An 18,519-nucleotide genomic window follows, 5' to 3' on the forward strand; every position below is an offset into this window, starting at 1 on the left:
CCTAACCAGTCTGTAGTACAACGGAGACGTTCTCCATTGCAATTTGCTGCTTAATCACACACTTCACTTACCGCCTTAGAGAAAAAAGTCTTCAAATGTTCTTATTTCGTTCATTCATCGTGTGCATACTTTTCTTGCATATCTCCTAACTGTATTTTACAGTGGGCAGCGTTGTGGTAGAAGAAACCGAGACACTCCTTTACACACATACATTCTATTTTGCTCCATCGTGTATTTACCAAAGTAAAATATTCCCATTTGCATTGTGTACTTTTAATATTATTTATCCCTACTGCATTAGAATAATCGCTGCAGGGCGCAGCCATCTGCAGTGTGTAAAGTGTGTCGGTTGGAGGCAGCTTGCTTGCTTTATGGCTTTTGGAAGTATTACCCAGTCGGTTTTTATTTCGGTTCCTCGTTATTAATGTAGCATGCAACCCAGCCCTACAGGTAAAGGGTGTAGCGTCCACCTTTCTACCTAGAAATAGGCAAATACTCCCAACAAACATGGGAAAGAAACCGACACATTGGAGCATGTCCTCCTGCTTTCATCCACACAATTCCATGGCTTTGTTTGGGCGAGTAGTAAACCTATTGCCACAGGAAGACGCTCTACCATTACTGCCTGATCCGAAGAGGTAAAAATGTACTTTTTAATGTGTTTGAATAAATTGGTGCAAAGAAATATTTCTTAGAAAACATTTCCGTTTTACAGCTGAAACCTCTTTTTACTCGCTTATTAAATAGTCTGGGAATAGGACATACTTTCTTTACTCCTTATAAATAATTTTACACCCAACTAAAAAAAAAATAGGGCGTAAAATACTTTCACTTCAAAAGCTTATCTGGCGCACTGAAGCAATCTGTTCAAGGTTATCAAGATTAAATCCCAAAATATTATCGTGATACAAGGAGTTATGTAATCACTTTCCCACATCTAATAGGTAATGCATAACATTGTCATGACAACCCATGTATCAATCAATATGCCTAAAATTCTGTGACCTCTCAAGATATGCTTGTATTTAAGATATGCTGTATCTTTAAAGCAATTTAATTTGTTTACATTTTTCGGTGTGACGAAATTACTATTGTTCTGCAGGTGTACATGGTTGAGTAGTGGCTAAACCACCTTCTCCACCCAACACTATTACTAAACCAGCAGTAGTCCCAATCATACAAGTAAAACAGACACATCCTGGGTATAACTTGTCTCCTCTTGTGTTAACGAGGGCTGGTGCAGGCTATACCCTTAGCGGGGGTGTGAACTGACCACAGTAGCAACCAAAACCGCATTGGTACACAAACCCAAAAATAAAAGAATGCCCAAATAAGGTTCTATAAAAATATAGACTTAAACCATCAAAAACCTGTAAATAACTATCTAGAAAACAGAAGCAAAAGCCCCAAAATGTAAGAGCGCACACAAAATGCAGAACTGGTATGGAATAGCACTCTGGGTACTTGGGCAGGTGTGCAACCATAGCAGTGTCACTGTTCTAAATGATGTCTTTCCAAGGAAAGGTATGTAAGGGGGGCATAAAAATCATTATGGTTCCAAAAAGATCACCAGTGGGACAGGACCATTTAATAGTAACTTGTTCTTGGTCTTCGGTGGTTTGACACCAAACTAGGGGTCCTTGATGCTTTCCTTGCGGTGGAACTGGGTTCAAGAGTCATGTTGATCCAGATTGTGTATTGGCATGGAGACTGGGCTATGTGCGGTTAAAGTTGGCAATAGATGTGGCAGCGTAAAAAGAGTCCACCAGGTTCGGGTCTGAGATGATGTCACAGCTGGCTCAAGTCGGAACGTGACACAATGACTTGCAGCGGTTTGAATCTACGATTCGGTTAGGTCGAGGCAATGTCCTGTTGGTTTGATTTGATGCATAAAGATGCAGCAAGTCAAAGCCTTACGCAACAGTGAGGTGGCGACGGCACTACTGTTGCATGGCAGTGTCAAGCTGGTTCAAACATGCAGGTGAGTAGTTCAAAATATGCAAATAATGCCAAAAAGAGATCCTTCAGTCCTGTTGGCTTGAAGGGTGCCACACCGAGTTCAAAGCTGAGGATTCCAGCTGCTCTTGGGCTATCTGGTTGCTGGGAGTCCTAATCCAGAGACTCCTTTTTGTTAGGTACATCCACCCCTGAGATCTGGCTCCAGTGCAGCTGGTAGGGGGTAGACTTCGGTCCAAACAGCAGAGCCTCCCACTGTTGGTAGTTGACGGAGCTCTGCTCTGCCTTTGATGCCTTCTATCTTCGCCTCACTGTTGGACGACTGGAATGGACTGACCCCCAATAGAGGTCCATTAATTCTTCCTGTCTTCTTGAATGTCCCTAAAGAATTGAGGAAGGACTGGGAGACCCCCTTCCTTTATAAAGGCAAATTGTTATTGGGGATTGAACAAAAGCCAGCCTGCTGTCAGAAGTCCAATCCATGTTGCTGTAATAAGGGACTTGTGCCTTCTTGTATCATACCCATAGTGCCTTGTGCCACAGGAAATAAAGTGGATAGGAAAGATAGAGAGCCCCACAGGAAAACAGGATGGTGAAACCCTTCTCAGATCCACCTTGCTGGCTATTTTAATCCCACTCAAGACAGACTTCAAAGGTCCTTTGTTGTGTAACACCCTGGTGTGAGGCTGGTCTTGATATGAGTGCCCTCTTGAAGCAGTGTTCCCAGGAGGTCTCCTGGTGAGTGAACCTTTTGTCTGAGGGTAGGCATAAAGTTGTTCCTGGGGAATCTATGGGAGACAGCATCATGGTTATTGTGTGACTTGGAGCATTCTAGACAGCCATGGTAGGCATGACTACAAATCACCATGACACCACTTACCTGGATACACAGGGTTAACACTGGTATCTCAAATTGGTATTGCTTTAATAATTGTGTGTTCATATCAGTTACTGTACCATTATCTGATATGGTTTAGTCTTGGAGATTAACTTGCCACCAGACTGATAAGGCAACAGTGATTATACTTTGAATATGGTACCTCTAGCTGAAGTGACCTTTGGGTCACAGAAGGTGTTGGGAATGCACATGTAACCTTTGAACCTACCCGGTGCCCCTTTCCTGTGCCACTGAATAAGGTGCTGCAGTAGTCTGGGTACTGGTGCCACAAGGATTCAAGTATGTGGTATATTTTTGGCATGGAGCTTTATAAAAGCGGGTCTGATTAGAAGACTTGCCTTTTAGGAATATAATTACCTGCACCATTTTATGTTAATAAAAATCCAAAAAGCCAAGGCTTTCACAACCTCACCAGATGGCATCCTGCACGTCGCTATATGTTCTACTGTATGTCGGCAAACACTCTTACTTGACCTGTTTATTAGAATTCCATCCTCTTCATAACCCTTGTGGCATTGCCAGCTGCTCATTATCCATACTAGCAGTAATAAGAGGTGGCCTTGAGGAGGCATGCAGATGGTCATTAGCAGAGATAAAGCACTTGTGCAGGCCACATGGGAGGAACTGGATACAATGTATGAAATGGAACAGATGACTATCGGATGTTTCATGCCCAGCAGCGGAGTCAAACGCAGGCATGAGAGGAAGCAGGCCTAGCAGATCTCCAACACAGGGGATTCAAATCCTGTTGGCGGGCTAGTACGAAGGAGACAGTGAGAACTCTGGTGAACAGCTATCAGAGTTCTCTGTTGGGCCTGCTGATGCAGACCTGAGCACACGACCAAGAGAGGGAAGCAAGCTGAGCTGTACGGAAAGGTTCAGCGCTGCAGGTCCTGATCAGGGGAGAAGCCTGCAGAGCCGATGGAGCCTATTCTGGTCTCAGGAAGCCCCGGTGACGTGCTGAAGCCCCCGAGAAGGTAAGGGTAGGTACAGGAGAATCAGTGGGGACGCTGGCACAGGCGAGAGAGATGCTCAAACAGCTTTCCCTCGGCCCAGTGGGAGTGAAGCAACTATTGGGCCTAGCCAGTGTCAGTCGTGCCTTCAACGTCATCATCCTCCTTGTGTCAGTGGCAGACCCTACCACGAATACGAGAAGGGTTGGGATCCCTAACCAGAGTACCAGAAGCGTTGGGGACCCAAACAAGAGCTACAGATGGGTCTAGGACCCGAAAGCAAAAGAACATAAGAGGAAATCTTCCTTGTAACAGTGGGAAAGCGAGAACCACTGACCACCAGAGAAGGGACCGGGACCCCAACAAGATTTGGGACTTTATTAAGAACAAACAAGAGTGGCAAAGGTTACTAAATGTTGAAAGCAGTGAGAAAGAACTTTGCCAAGATATACCAGGAGTAGGGAGTCATTATCCTGGTACCTGTTAAAGACGCCAGGGGAAGAGAATCCTTTCCCCTGGCCTATTTGTGAACTGTACCAAGTAATACCAGGAGAAGGTAGGCATTTTCTTGGTCCTGGGCTTAGACTTGTGCTGGAGACACTAGGGGAAGAGAATCATTCGCTTGGTTTTAATGGAAACTGTACAGATCTACACCAGGAGAAGGGACCCATTATTCTGGATGTGAAATTGCATAAAGACTGAGTTGAACCCACAAGCCAGGGGAAGGTAGTCATTACCCCTGGCATTTCTGTTGTAAAAGAACATTATTTTGGACACTGTTCAAGAAGCGGGTGAAGGGGCCTTTCTTCTGGAGAAGGAACCTTCTGTTAGTTTATCCTTTAGTTGTATTGTGAGGGATAGGCTGTGATACGGGACGGTGGAGATTAATTTGACGGACATTCTGACTGACCCTCTAGTATTAGTTCTGAGGCAGGGAAACCCCTCTTAGAGATAGGGACAGTCAGGTTTTCAATATGATAAATATGTCTATAACCAAAATCGTGCCACCTTTGTGTCGGCTTCTTCAACACCCTTACAGTATTCAGGAAGCAATGTTACAAATTGTAATGTGTATAGTGTATTGTTTTAGAGCATTATGATTTTATGTGTGAGAGTCGGTGGCTAGAGATGGCCCAGTGTTGATATTTTGTTTTGAGAGCGTGACAGCATGTTTGTGTCTGTGTGAAAAGGAGGGGGAGGAAGTGTTGATAGGGGGCGACCGGAGGCGGGGGTGGTGACTGGTAGTGACTATGATAATAAAAGTGTGCGCAGGGCAAGATTTCAAAGGTTGGGGTTTTTGGGCGCGCAAAATGGCAAAGTTGGGATGGGGGACGCCATTTGAGTACATGTATAGTGCATTACCATTAGACAAAATTGAGAAGTACCACAAACAATGGGTGTTGAGACACAATAGGGGATGCCCCGTTCCTGTCCAGAGCATGGCACCCACAATAGAGGGATTTAGATCACATGTGCCCTTTCTTAGCTGCGAAGTATAAAGGTAAACTACTCCAAAAAGACATATTGGATTTGTGGAAGATGATAAAGGATGTGGAGGACCCTGATGGGAGTGGGACTCAGAATACTGAAGGGGCCACCTTAGATGCAATGTGACAGCATAAGGAATGAGGCTGCACTCCCGCGCATATGGCTTTACCCACTCGCCCAGCCACGGGGTATATAAACTTGACGTACGTGCCCACCCCGGCGACTGCCCCACCTCCTTCCATATCGACATCAAGTGCTATCCCGCCCCAGAAGGAGTTAGGAAAAGCATTGTAGGCTATGCAGGTAAAATTAGCTCGACTGAGAGCGACTCAAGAGGGAGGGGAAAAAAGGGGAGTGGGTTGGATGAATGGAGAGCAGGAGACATTTTGTTTTGGGTAGATAGCACAGCCATAAAGGATGTGCATATTTAGAAGGAGGGAGGTAGTAATGGGCGAGCGGAAAGTACAGGGTACTGTGCGGTCCAATGCGGACGCAGACCCGAGAGCTGAGGGAAGACGAATGGGATACAATGGATGAGATTGAGGACGATGAAGGTGATATGTAGCAAGCACCGGAGGTTATGCCGCGGTTGGAGAGTTTGTGGGGACCACGGGAAGGAATAGGTTTGGCCTGGTGGCACTAGCAAGGAAAAAGGAAAGTGTTGGACGTAAAGAAGGGAGGAATACAGGTACCCAGTTGCCATTATTGCATAGAGGCCTAGGGAGGATGGACTGTGCCCTGTGCGCAAATGGATAAAAATAATTTGATTAAGCTGCTCCTGCCACTTACTTGCGGGTCCGGAAAATGGATTTATGAAACAGACAGCCGGGCTTCCCTTGGCCCTGGGGGACATGACAAGTTTGCTTGTCGCAATTGTGGGGGTCAGGGTGGATATGTGTGGGTTTAAGCAGGATATCCAGGAGTAAAAGTGGAAGATGAGGCACACGATGGTGGGCCCGTTAACAATATCAGGGCGCAGGTGATGGAAGCGCTGTGGGGAAAGTCCCCCGACACACCAGACCCGCAGTCTATCACCCAATATACCATGCGGGACGATGAAGACCCCACGCAATACATTAAGGTTCAGTAGCTGTGGCGTGCGGAGACTGGGGATCAGTAGGACCAATCATTTCCTCTTTTTTATTTTGTTAATAAAAGGGCTTTACCTAAAGAAGTGCAGAAGGTGCTTAACAAAATAGTGGGCATTGAAGCGAAGGGGTGAGCTGAGATTCAGACCGTAATAATACGTCTGGCATGCAGTTTTTGCAATTTAGAGCACTCCAAATCGACACTGACCATGCAGCGTGCACCTGCATACAAGATTGTTATGAAGCTCGAACATCCACATTGTGCGATGTAAAACCGTTAACCCTGCTACCTTGCTGACAGAAATGTGCTCTGACGAAGAATTAGCAAACCACGACTGTGTAACATTTGAAGGGGGAAGAAGATGATATTCCAAAAGCATGTGATCAACCACGTGAGGGGGTAGTGGGGGCCCTCTTCATTGAAGGGTTAGCAACAATAGATCAAGAGACAGGTTTGCAGTACACTGGTGCTTTTTGTGTGGAAATAAACTTGTTATCCTTGCAAGTGGTGTATTGGGCCTGGGTTGTCATTATTTTTGATGTGAGCGTCTAAGGGGGCTTTCCTACACCACCCTCACATTGTGGGCAAGGTTTTTTTTTCGATTCCCGGAAGTACCATTTTGCCCCCACCCATTACTGTGGCTTTAGATGTCATTTTTCTATGGACAAAATAGTTTCCCTTATGGCCTTGCTGGTGACACCCTAGTCAGTTGTCTAGAATAGCTCTGTTGTAGCAGTGGGCCTTGTGACAATGGTGGTACAGTGGTATCACTGAGGGAGATTAAATAAATTCGAATTTAAGTGTGTCCAATCAAAAGAGAAAACGCAAAAATGCACAATTTGGATCTTGTGACCTTCATTGTTGGCGACTGGGGGTGTTCGCTTACTAATTCATTGCCGCTTGATTGATCAAAGGGTTTGCACATCCTGGGTCCAAATCCTGATGGAGGCCAGTGCAGCCTTTCACATTTCCCAGGTTTATGCAAGAGTCATGTCCATTAGTTTGGTGTTGCATGGGCAGTTCGTCAATATTAAGTTTCATTTCCCTGTTCCTCATTGCAACACCTCATCAGGTTGCAAACGAAGAAGGGATGCAGAGTGTGTCAGCATTCTGCCTATGTGAGCTTCGTGTTTCTCGCCTTCATGATCCTTCTTTTCACGCTTTTTATCCCATTGTATAAAGAAAGTGGCGGGTGGGTCATGCTACATGGAATTATAGCAGATTGAACTGTCAGCAGAGGCGTTGCTAGGGAAAATGGGGGAGAGGGGTGTTTGGATGTAGGCCCGGATTAAAGCTCAGGGTCTACAACCAAAAAGCTAGCTGGCCCCGAGTCCCAACAGTAACATTTAGCGTAGCACAGGATCTTTTCCAGACCTAGCAACAGCCCTGACTGTCAGGCTAGGGGAAACGGTGCACGGGTGTGGAGGGTGAGCGTGTACGAGCAGGAATTCTGCCAAATAATCTATATTGCTAACCAAAATGGATTACAGAAGTGATGGTCATGACAGTGAGCAGCCCTCGTCATGCTTATTATTCCACCTTTTTTTTCTAATTCGGCACAATGGCTTATAAAAACATTTAGCCATTTATTATTTTAAACATATACAAACACTATATTGAAAAACAACATACAATACAAAAATATTCTTGTATAACATGTGAGATTATGTATTGAACTGCCACCACAATGCCAATTTCTGTAACTGGTTAGGGGGCACGGCACATCCATGCGTTTATAAAATGTGACTTATTTTATGGTTAATTAGTGTGGTTAGGACACGATTATCCTAAGGCTTTTGTTTTTTTAATTTAAAATATTGCTGGTGGTTCTATCCCTGTAAGTGAGATCTGATACAGACCTCCATTTGGTAATGCTTCCTGCTAAAAAGTAAAGTGCAAATATTTGACTGCTGGCACCGTCTAGTGACATAGAGCAGCTGCCCTGTAGTTTGGCAACATGGCAAATAAAGAGTAACCTATACATTCCTAAAAACAGCCTACTAGGACCCACTTCCAGGAGCATTGCCTGCCCTTCACCGTGGGCAACCCTGATCAAAATTACATAGAATTGCCATAAAGGTTTGTGGTATTCGACAAATGTAAGCGACATCTAGTTGATATGGTGGTCTTTGGGCATTCACAATTTTAATGGCAACAGCTATTTGGTGTCATTTTATTATGAGCTTGGTTGCCAGTGACTCATTCCGCTGCCAGGATCTATTTGTAATCCGCTGTCTGGGACTGGGGTTCACCGTAAACAAACCATTGGGCCCAGTCCAGGAAACTCAATTTTGATGTCTCTGGGAAGGTGTGGCACCTTCTTCAGAGGATAGGAAATTCCCCAGCGGGCCAGCTGGGAACCAGTTCTTCAAAGGCGAGCCCCGTCAGTACACAAGGCAGTTCCCACCAGGGTGTTCATGACTGGAGTTCCTTTAGCACAGAGTAGAGAAGGAGAGGGAAGGGTTAGAGTGGCTCTGGAGGGGAAATGACGAGAAAGAGAGGGGTTCTACCATCCTGGTGGTTCTAAGGCTAAAATATTTCCTGTCCTCATCTCATGCAGACCAGGCACGCAGGGTATGACATCACACAGCAGCCAGGATTGGCCCCTAACAGAAGGCTAGAAGACCAGTCTGCTGTGGGAGATTGCCTATTTAAGGTGGCGGGACCACCCTCTCTGTCGAATACTTTTGAACTTCAGAAGAACGTTTTTCACCTGAAACTTTTACGGAGGTACAGTCTTGGCGAAAGTACTTTTCCATAGAGGTTAAGATCAAAGCTTTAAAGAAAGGAGCCAGCCCTTTCCCTTAACCATCCCAGAGGACCTTTTGGGATCTGCTGGCTGAGCACAACAAATGGTTCCTAAGGACCTTCTCACCGGGCGTAAGTACTCTCTAGAAACCTTTACCTGCTCAAATGGCCTGTGCACCCCTATTTTCAGATCCAGAGTTCCCCATTCATGACAGTCTACATATTCTGTACCGTTTCTTAGTGGTGGGAACAGTATTTTTGATTAGTGTGCTTATATTTTCAATTGCATTAATGTATTCTATTTTTATAGAACCCTGTTTGTTTGGACGTTTAGTAGTAGTTTTGGGCTGAGTAGGAGTTTTTGCCACTAGTCTTCCCTCCTCTCCTGTGGTGCTGTAGGGATTTTTCACAGTTCTACACTGTTTGCCAGTAGTAACACGCAAAGGCTTTGTATTTTCTCTCTGGTCACATTCATCTATTCATTCATCCTATCTCCCTTGCTCGATAATATGTAGATTATTGTCGAGATTGCTGTAAACTATTTAGTTAATGCTTATGGCCGAGAAGAGTCTAGTTAGCTTAAGACTTCCTTAACCAGTAGCTACTTTTGTATCCCCAGGCCTGGCCAATTTATGCAATACAAACATGTACCCCTGTGACCTTTTAACTACGTGGTTAGATATGTGTATAAAGTGGAATTAGGACCCATCTGTAAGACATTTAGGCATTGTGGGTCCTATATAATGGACATAGTTCTAGTTTGTATCCCCTGTGGAAGTTAGATTGGCGCCATGCTATTTACCAGCCTCTCGTTCCCCACAGGCAGCTCCTGATTACTGGGCGATAACTTTTAGCTCATGTTCATCAAATCTTTATTTCGATCTCTGCGATAATGTTAGGAAAATATATCTGCATGTCTCTTGCTAAAAAGTAAGGAAATTGCAACTGACTTTTAAACTCAGCCGTGTGTTCGGGTGTGGACTCACTCATACACTTCCATTATGATTTAGGCAGCCTAGTAGATGGATGGTGATGGGGCTAGGAGGATGCCCGTACACAGCGATGTAGGTTTAAAGGATGTGTTGTGAGGGCCATGAACCACAGTTTAACAACTTTGAGCACTGCTGTGATATATGTTTATCGAGTGCAATACCGTACAGCTGGTTTTCCTGAGGCTGAGTTGGCCTTGCTAGGAGTCGAACCTGCGACCTGCAGATTACACACAGATCACAGCAACAAGCGTTTAACCTGCTGAGCAATCTTACCAGCAATTATCTTGGCATGTTGATTTTTAGATTGCGTGTCTACTAAGGACGAGACAGCTATTGAAAACCGTCTGTCTAAATCTTAAGGATAGACCTTCAAGGATCCAACTCCTCATGTTATCAATTTTCTAAATTGGATCCCCTGCCATTCACGATGCAAGATAGACCTGTACGCCTACACACACCGTACTAAATGAGGTATGTCATTAATGGAATAAGCATTGGAGTCCTCCAATGGCACGGAATGCTATGTTTTTATATAGCACACATGCTTTGCCGTCATGGGCTCAGTTCTGAAATGTTCTTACCCAAAGCTGTCCCTCTTGACTCCCAGCATCCACCCTCCATGTTTAGTGGTGGTTTCTTTAGGAAACTGTAGCAAATGTACCCGATATATTAATTTTTCATGGCAAAGTAAATCTAGAATTATGAAGGGCGTGCTATCTCACACACTTAATAGCAATTTTAAGTGAATGGTTCTTAAACGGCTACACTTCTTTCACATCTATAATGTTCAGAGCAATCCGAGTTTCTTGTTGTCATACCGGTTTCTGTGTGAACCTAATCTGTTTCTGTTCACTGACCAATCTCAATGTTTTCACATCTTGGATGTTATTTTATGGCATTTTCTAGGCGATTTTAATTAATAATTTTTATAACACACTTACTACCGGAGACCAGACTCTAAGCGCAAAACTGTGATCCAAACTTGGGCTGCTGTGCTTGTTTATATCTTAACTGCGCTGTGACTGATCAACTGTTTAATAACTGTATTTTACATTTCCTTTATATGTGATGTTAAATGAATATTGGCATCTTTGCGATTTTTGGATAAGACCATTTTTAGGATTTATTTGCAACTTTTGTGATTATATTGTGGTGATTTTGTATGTGTTTGTGTTAATTTTATGGTTGTTATACCGAAATAAATTGTATGTACTACTACTAATTAATCTCTTACAACACACTTAATACCAGAGAGCAGTCTCTAAGCGTGATACCAGGATTCAAACCTGGGTTGCTCTGCTTGCCTCTAAGACAAACGTGTTGCCCCTGAGCTATCCTCCCGAATTTGACTCGGATTCCACTTTTTGGCTGCAGCAATATAGCCCTTTGGATTTTTATAGTGCATTTATCTATGTAAAATCGCTTCTTGGGTTGCAACGCTTAAAATCTAATTACACTGGTTTAGCTGCCAAGTGCCATTCTCGTTCAGAACTGTTTCACCCAACCCTGTCATTTCAGCCAACATCACCTTGCATTAAGGAGATCATAGTTTGTTTCGTCCTGCACAGGGCTCAAGACAAGCTTTTCAGGTTGGACTATTTTACTCCCTACTTTAGCAAGTACAGTGGGAACGGATTTTCAGGGAGTAAAAAAGTAGTTCTGTTTGTAGACTGGGGTATTTTTTATTATAACATTTTATTTCATTTTAAAAATAATAATACATTACATACAAAATGAATATATTTGTGAAAAGGAGAAGGGAAGAAAAAAAACGGGCACGTTATCCATGCAAGTGTGTTTTTTTTTTATACCATGCATGTAAAAATACATTATATTTGTTTTAATTTAAAATTATGTTGTATCAGATACGTGCTCCATGACAAAGTAATTAACATTAACAAAATGTAGAGCGCCTCTGTATGTCACGTGTTTTTGATGCTAATTGTTTTTAAACACCACAGCAGAGCAATGCGGGCAGCACCAAGCGTCAACCACATACTTCTCTATCAATCCCATGTTTTTTGAGGGATGTTACTAGTTTGCTTACATTTGTGGATCAAAACAGGCAGTTCAATCGCTTACGTGATGGGCCGGTTCTAAAACTCCCAGCATGCACTGTGGGCTAAACAGCCAGGACTGTGCAGTATAGGGACCACCTGTGTGGCGCTAGTCCCTCAGTGTAATACCGACGGCTGATTACACTCGCATACCTTCCAGATATTCTGCAGGCGTGGCATTAAGCAAGTAAGTAAGTTTACTAAATAAATGGCCTTCAGCGAAGCTTTTCTGCAGAGCTTTCATTGCCTGGCCGTCATTAATATACATCGGCATGAATCTGGGTTGAATGGCGCAACTGTTTCGTTTGCAGCACCGCAGTAAACATGGATGTTAACTGCCAGCAGTTTTGCTGCGCGTGACACATCCGGCAGTGCACTGGATCATCCATCTCAAGATGGGAACTCCCGCTAGCACACGTTTTCTTATTAATGTTGGTAGCGCATGCAACAATCTGGGTTGTAAAGATGTGTTTTTACTGAAACCACATTCGATGCGCCACACAATCTATAATTTGTTAAGGTGTTTCTGCCTCAAGAGCGGACTTGCCCTGGAGACTCTGGATTGCCACAGTCTTCGTCTGGTCACTGGGGAAAAGCATGGTGTGTCCATGATTTCCGGCAGTGACAGCAACTCCGCCCACACTTTGGGTACAAACGGTGGCCAGGGTAAGGCCATCACTTTCGGATCCTGACCCTGGGGTTGGATATGCGAGGGAGGGTCACCTGGGTGTAGGAGACTTAGGAAGTGAGGATGAGGCACCCTTGGGTGAGACATGGTATCTCCCATTTCCCTTTGCCAATGAAACTAATATTCCCCAAGGTATTATCAATCCCTTCCCTATTTTTCTAGACAACCTACTTCCAACACACACCACTTGGGTACTGAGACAAAGAAGCCACCATTGAAACGGAGGACAGACTGGCTGAAGAAAGGGAGCGGTGTAAGTGTTGGGCTCAATACCATTGAGCCAGGAACTTTAAAACAGGCTCAGCTAAGCGGTACCAGGGGAAGCACGGCAAGCGTGAAGGAGAGTTCCAAGGCAGAATCTGTAGCGGTGAGCAGGTACCTTCCCGAGATACTGTGAGGTTTATGGAGCACGGTCCGGTGCAAATAGCGAGAGGGGCACGTGAGTCAGAGCAGAGAAAGCAGTGTGGTATAGAGCGACAGTACCGGGAGAGTTGGAGAGGCATGCGACCGCTCGCTGTGCAGGATCGCTCACTGCAGCTGACCGGAGCTCAGCAGTAAGCAGCTGGAAAGCGAGGAAGCCGTTGAGGATGCCAAACCCCAGAAGGATCCAGCGTGAGCAGCCCGTGAACAGAGATGAGTCTCCGGGAAGCCACCAAAAGGGAAATTCCGATCGTAAGAAAGTCAGTGAATCCGTCTGGGTAGAAAAGGGGGTCCTAACATGATGGACGGGTGGTTTTGAAGCTAGAGACATTTGGTCTTGAATATCTAAATTGAATATAAGGGAAAAGTGAATGGAAAATAAGTATTGCCAAGAATCAAATGAGTTGGCATTAATAAGAGTCAAGTAAGCTAACATTATTCAGACTTCAATGATCGAGCGTTACCAAGATCCAAGAAGAATTATTTATTTATTTTTGGGACATTTGTATGATGCCTATACACAAGTGTTTTCAGGCGACACAAGAAAAGTTGGGGCGGGGAGGACATAGGAAAAAAAGTTGACAACAAAAACGGTTATATTGGCCTTGTGACCATCCTACCGTGCAAGTACAAGACAAGCAGGTAAGTGCAGGGGGGAGTGGGAGAAGTGCAGGAGTGGAGTGAGCAAGTGCTGGAGTGGGGGGGGCTTAAGACTGCAAGTGCCAGGGCAAAGGGAGGATGTGTGTGGATAGGGTTGACCAGGTTAGGGCAAGTCCCGTTATGGGTGCCCGGGGAAACTGCTGGCAAGAGATGCTGTGGGGACTGGTTAAGGGGTGGTCTGGTCCCTGTATGACTCTGAAGGGACAAGGCCCCAGTCGCAGCGGCAGTGAGAACATTGGCACGGGAGGAAGAGAGGGTATGAAGAGGAGAAAAGGAAAGTCTTGAGAAGTTTCCAAAACCTATAAAGATCTGGCTCAAGTCTGAGGGGGGCAGGAGGCCATTCCAGAGGGAGGAACCAACCCAGGAAAGGGATCTACCTCCCACTCTCTGCTTGAAGAAACGTTTGACCTGCAGTGAGTTGGAGCCAGGGGTCCGATGGAAAGCTGGCTGTAGAGGTCCCAGGCCCCAGACAGCCTTTTGGATGATGCATAGGGTCTTGGATTTGATCCTTGCGGTCACCAAGAGCCATTAGGGCTGAAGAGATGCGGTCCATGGGCTTGAGGCCAAGGATACGTCTTGCAGTCCTATTCTGGATTAGTTAAATGGCGAATGGGGGAAAGAGGCAGATTGAGGAACAGGCTGTTGCAGTAGTTCAGCCTAGAGCTAACCAGGACTCTGGAAACGTTGAGCTTCTGGGGGAAGTGTGGAAAGATAGAATGCCTTTGAGGATGTAGAGCTGAAAGTTGGACTTCTTGGCAAGGTCCGAGATGTGTGGAGAGAGTGGAGTCAAAGATCATTTCAAGTTTTTTTGCCTTAAGCACGAGAACTAAAATAGTAGCAAAGCTGGTATGCAAGTGAACAAGAGTGTGTACTGGGAAGCTTATGATGGATTGTGAAACCTGAACTGTAACCGCAACTGTGTTTCCTAGCAGGAGAGTATACTATGAAGCCTATGTTGGTTTTGCGAGCGAAAGCTATTGAAAGCGTGAATGTTAACAAAACCTGTGATAATAAAGCTTCAAAGGCAGCTGAAACGACAATGAATCAAGCCTCATTCTGAAGCTGAAACTGTGGCAAGAAACCTATGAAACAGAATTCCGCAAGGTGTGTCGTTGCGTGACCTGTAATGGGTGGACTGTGTGGTTCAACAACTATGCCTAGACCGAATACACCCGCCTAAGGAAACGCCACACTGTGATTGAATAAAGCAAGCTTATGTGAACTGAGTTTGATGAGATGATGTTGAAATTTGTGACAGGAAACCAAACTTGAAGAGCTGGGGAAATATCCCAAGGAACTGGGTTATGTTGAAACATTAGCTACCACACGGAATTGTGTTGTTTTGAAACGTTGGAACACTTGAAAGCCACGGGAAGGGAACCCCCTTGTTGTAAAGTGAACTGTTTGAATGGAAAACCCCTTTTCCACTTAAGAGCTGAAAGAATTCTGAACTATTGTTTGGAACACTTCACGTTTGATGCGGACATCCCTACACATTGTACTCAGATGTGAGGACAAGTATAGGGTTTGGACACAGATGGACCATTGCTTTGGACTTCCTGACACTGACTCTCAGTAGTTTCCTTTAGGTAGGCAAATCCCACCTTGGATTTTGGAACGTTAGGCATTTTCCTAACCATCATTTTTAGTTAATGTGTATACGTTAAACTTCTTTCTCATTGTCTGTGTCTCATTTATGATGCCTTCACACCAAGCACATGGATGTGCGGGCGGAGATACAGTATAGCAAGCAAATCCTGCTCGTATATGGCATCGCACCGTTGTGTTACACTTGAATGTTATTTATTTTTTTATAAATGTGGGCCTGGCAGTTGGGCTGGAATCTTGCGTTGATGTGGATCTCAAGTTTTCCTCTTTTAGGCAGGTCTGCTCAAGGGTGTCCTGTTTTATTTTCTTGTCGCTGAGGCTGCATCCCCTGAGCAGACCCTGGCTCGTGCACTTGGCTCCAGTTTACAACCCCCACACAGGGTCAGAATTTCAAGGGATGGGGGATCTGGGAGCTGGGTTCCCCATTTTGCCCACTGATGTTGTGCCCATGTAACAGTAAGCAGCTAGCGGGCTAAATTAGGCGAGGGAAGTGATGAACTCCAGGTGCCACAGCAATTTAGGCTACTGCACCATCCAAAATTGCTAGTCTTCCATGCTTCGCAAATAAATCGGCTTGTTTTGTAGAACAACCCGTATAGTACGAATTGACCGAATTTATAAGTCTGACCCCACCAAAATACCTAAAACAAATACCACGAAAAGTTTGGACTACCAAAAGTCTGAACTTTTTCGTGGTGTGAATTTAGGTGTTTCGGTGGGGTCGTACTTGGGGCTGGGAGATTGGCATACTGTCGCACACACTTCCCGTTTGCATGTTATCCATATGTCATACAATGTCTTTCAGGTTCTGTGTGCCTGCATTGTCTGCTTACCCCATGCGCCTGGTAGTTGCTGGAGTTTGGATGGAATGAAATGCATGGGGGTGAATGTACAAGCAACGTTTGGGTAATGTATATTAGCAGGCTAAGTACACACCCTGAAACCAACACGCCCCAGGTTTGTAGTCTGGTCCATCTCCTCTTTAAGAGGTTGTGATAAAATTACTATTTTTCAGTTGGTATAACCTTCAGAGCACTAGGAGAGCAGGAAGAAAGGGCAGAGGAAGAAAAGGCAAAAAAGTGCAGTATGCATTAAATTGTCCTGAAAAGCCCTACTGTCCAGCCTCATGTGTTTAGTCCCCTGTCCGGTATTCTTCAATGGGGTGCCTGTACCACCCCAAGGTTGTTCATAGGCCTGTTTGAAGAGTTCTGTCTTCAGAAGGTTTCTGAATGTCAGGTGATTAGATTCTGCTCCCATGCTAGGTTTCAGAGCTCGCCTTAATCTTGGAAGCAATGCTCCAGGTGAAGAGCCTCTCTGCATAAGTCGTTGTTTGGTCACTGTTGGAGCAGATTGGAGCTGGATGAATTTAGCAATCAAATCGGAACATGCTGATAGTTTATTCTCTGGAGGTATGTTGAACTCTTCTACAAATCTGCTTTGATAAAGAAGCAGATGGTTTTGAACTAAATTCTATATTTCACAGGCAACCAGTGGATTTGAAGAGCAGCTTTACGTGGTTCTGGATTTTCTGAGCTGTCTGTTTTTATTTTGGAATAATTTTTGTAAGCTATCACCCGGTCACCATCTGCTCCACTCGGCTCATTTTGAAGTAGTAGAGAGTTTTCTGAAGAATGCACAGCTAGAAACTAGTACTCTTATCACTGTTGTTCTAATTGAGAAATGAAATGTCTGCATCAGATGGGACTCTCTGGTTCATAACCTGTTGTTGTTTCTGGGGGGTGATCCAAGGCTAGAAGGCTTTTAGAGTGGTGGTGATTTGCATTAAGACTTTTCCAGAAAATATCGGTTTTGTTTCCATTTAATCAAATGTAACTCTATTTAATCAATGGTAGTGGCGATCCAGACCGAAAGAAATGTAATTCTTTGGCCCGTTCTGTTTATTATTCATTTGTAAGATCTGTGTATCATTGACAGATTTACTTAAGAATTTATTGTCTGAAAATCATTGTCTGCCGAAACTTGTCTATAGTGAATATTAGGGTTGAGGCGACTATCCCGAACATAGTCCTTGTAGTATTCCTTGCATGAAGAAGATACGGCAGGGCCCATCTTGGCCTGTTGTCTTTGATTGATAAGGAAGGACTGAATCCAATATACGGCTAATCCTGTTACCCCTTCCCCTTCTGAGTATTTTCAGAAGGACCGAGGTTTACAGTATTGCTTGATTGTGTTTCATCAAGTGTGGTGCGGATCTTTCTGATTTCTGATAGCACTGTTTCTGTAGCCCTGTGGGGTATAAAACATTATTGATGGTCATCGAGAAGTCAGAGTTCAATGTATTCTTGTACTTGTCTGATTCGTCCCACAAAAACATGATGGGGCGTAGAGGTTAAAACTTGGGGGAAAGTTTTCTGGAATCTTAGCGACTGCTTTTGGTTTCTTGATTAGGGGAGTAATAATGGTTCATGAATGGGGTTTCCGGTTATGGAGACCGGTTCAGGGATGTTTATAGAAAATAGATCCTTCGATTTTCTTTTCAATCTTGACCTCGAAGAAAAGAAGTTGGTCTTTACACCAGGAGTAACAATTTGCAAGCTACTAGCTAGACATGGTGTCACTCGCTCCCTGTCATAGATACCAATTATCTGCCAACACACGTGCTTCTTACCCACTAAGGGTGAATTAGCCGCTGGCTAGTGCTGACTGCACATTTTGATGCCTGTTCCCGCTCCGGTTTGGATGCCGTAAATACTGTTCCCAGTGGCCTTCTGAATTGGGTCGTTGTTTGAAGATGCAGAATAGCTTGCGAGACTGATTGGCAATCTCCCTGATCAGATTGGCGAAGCAAGTAGTTTTTTTACTCTAGTCACAGGCTTATTGTACCCTCTTCTGTGTTACAGGTTGTTTTATCTATTTCCCTTCTAGATCTTAGCCATTGCCATCCCTGGTTGCGGCTTGATCTTTTTTGATCAGCCAGTTTTTTGCTAGTCCATATTTGCGG

At 44.5% G+C, this 18,519-nt stretch overlaps 1 protein-coding gene across 2 annotated transcripts in view; it reads left to right on the plus strand.

The window, feature by feature from the left end:
• Positions 1 to 18,519, plus strand: part of RNF24 (ring finger protein 24) — a 254,389-nt gene that overhangs the window by 82,532 nt on the left and 153,338 nt on the right. Inside the window, exon 1 of one of the 2 annotated variants that reach the window (XM_069632220.1) lies at positions 8,903 to 9,264. The exons of the other annotated variant lie outside the window; for it this stretch is intronic. The gene's annotated coding sequence lies outside the window, so the exon portion shown is untranslated. Of the gene's footprint in view, positions 1 to 8,902; positions 9,265 to 18,519 lie in introns of those variants that run through there. 2 annotated transcript variants of the gene reach the window in all.

The sequence above is a fragment of the Ambystoma mexicanum genome, chromosome 6q (assembly GCF_040938575.1).
Source record: "Ambystoma mexicanum isolate Mex_15411 chromosome 6q, UKY_AmexF1_1, whole genome shotgun sequence".
Classification (NCBI taxonomy): Eukaryota; Metazoa; Chordata; class Amphibia; order Caudata; family Ambystomatidae; genus Ambystoma; species Ambystoma mexicanum.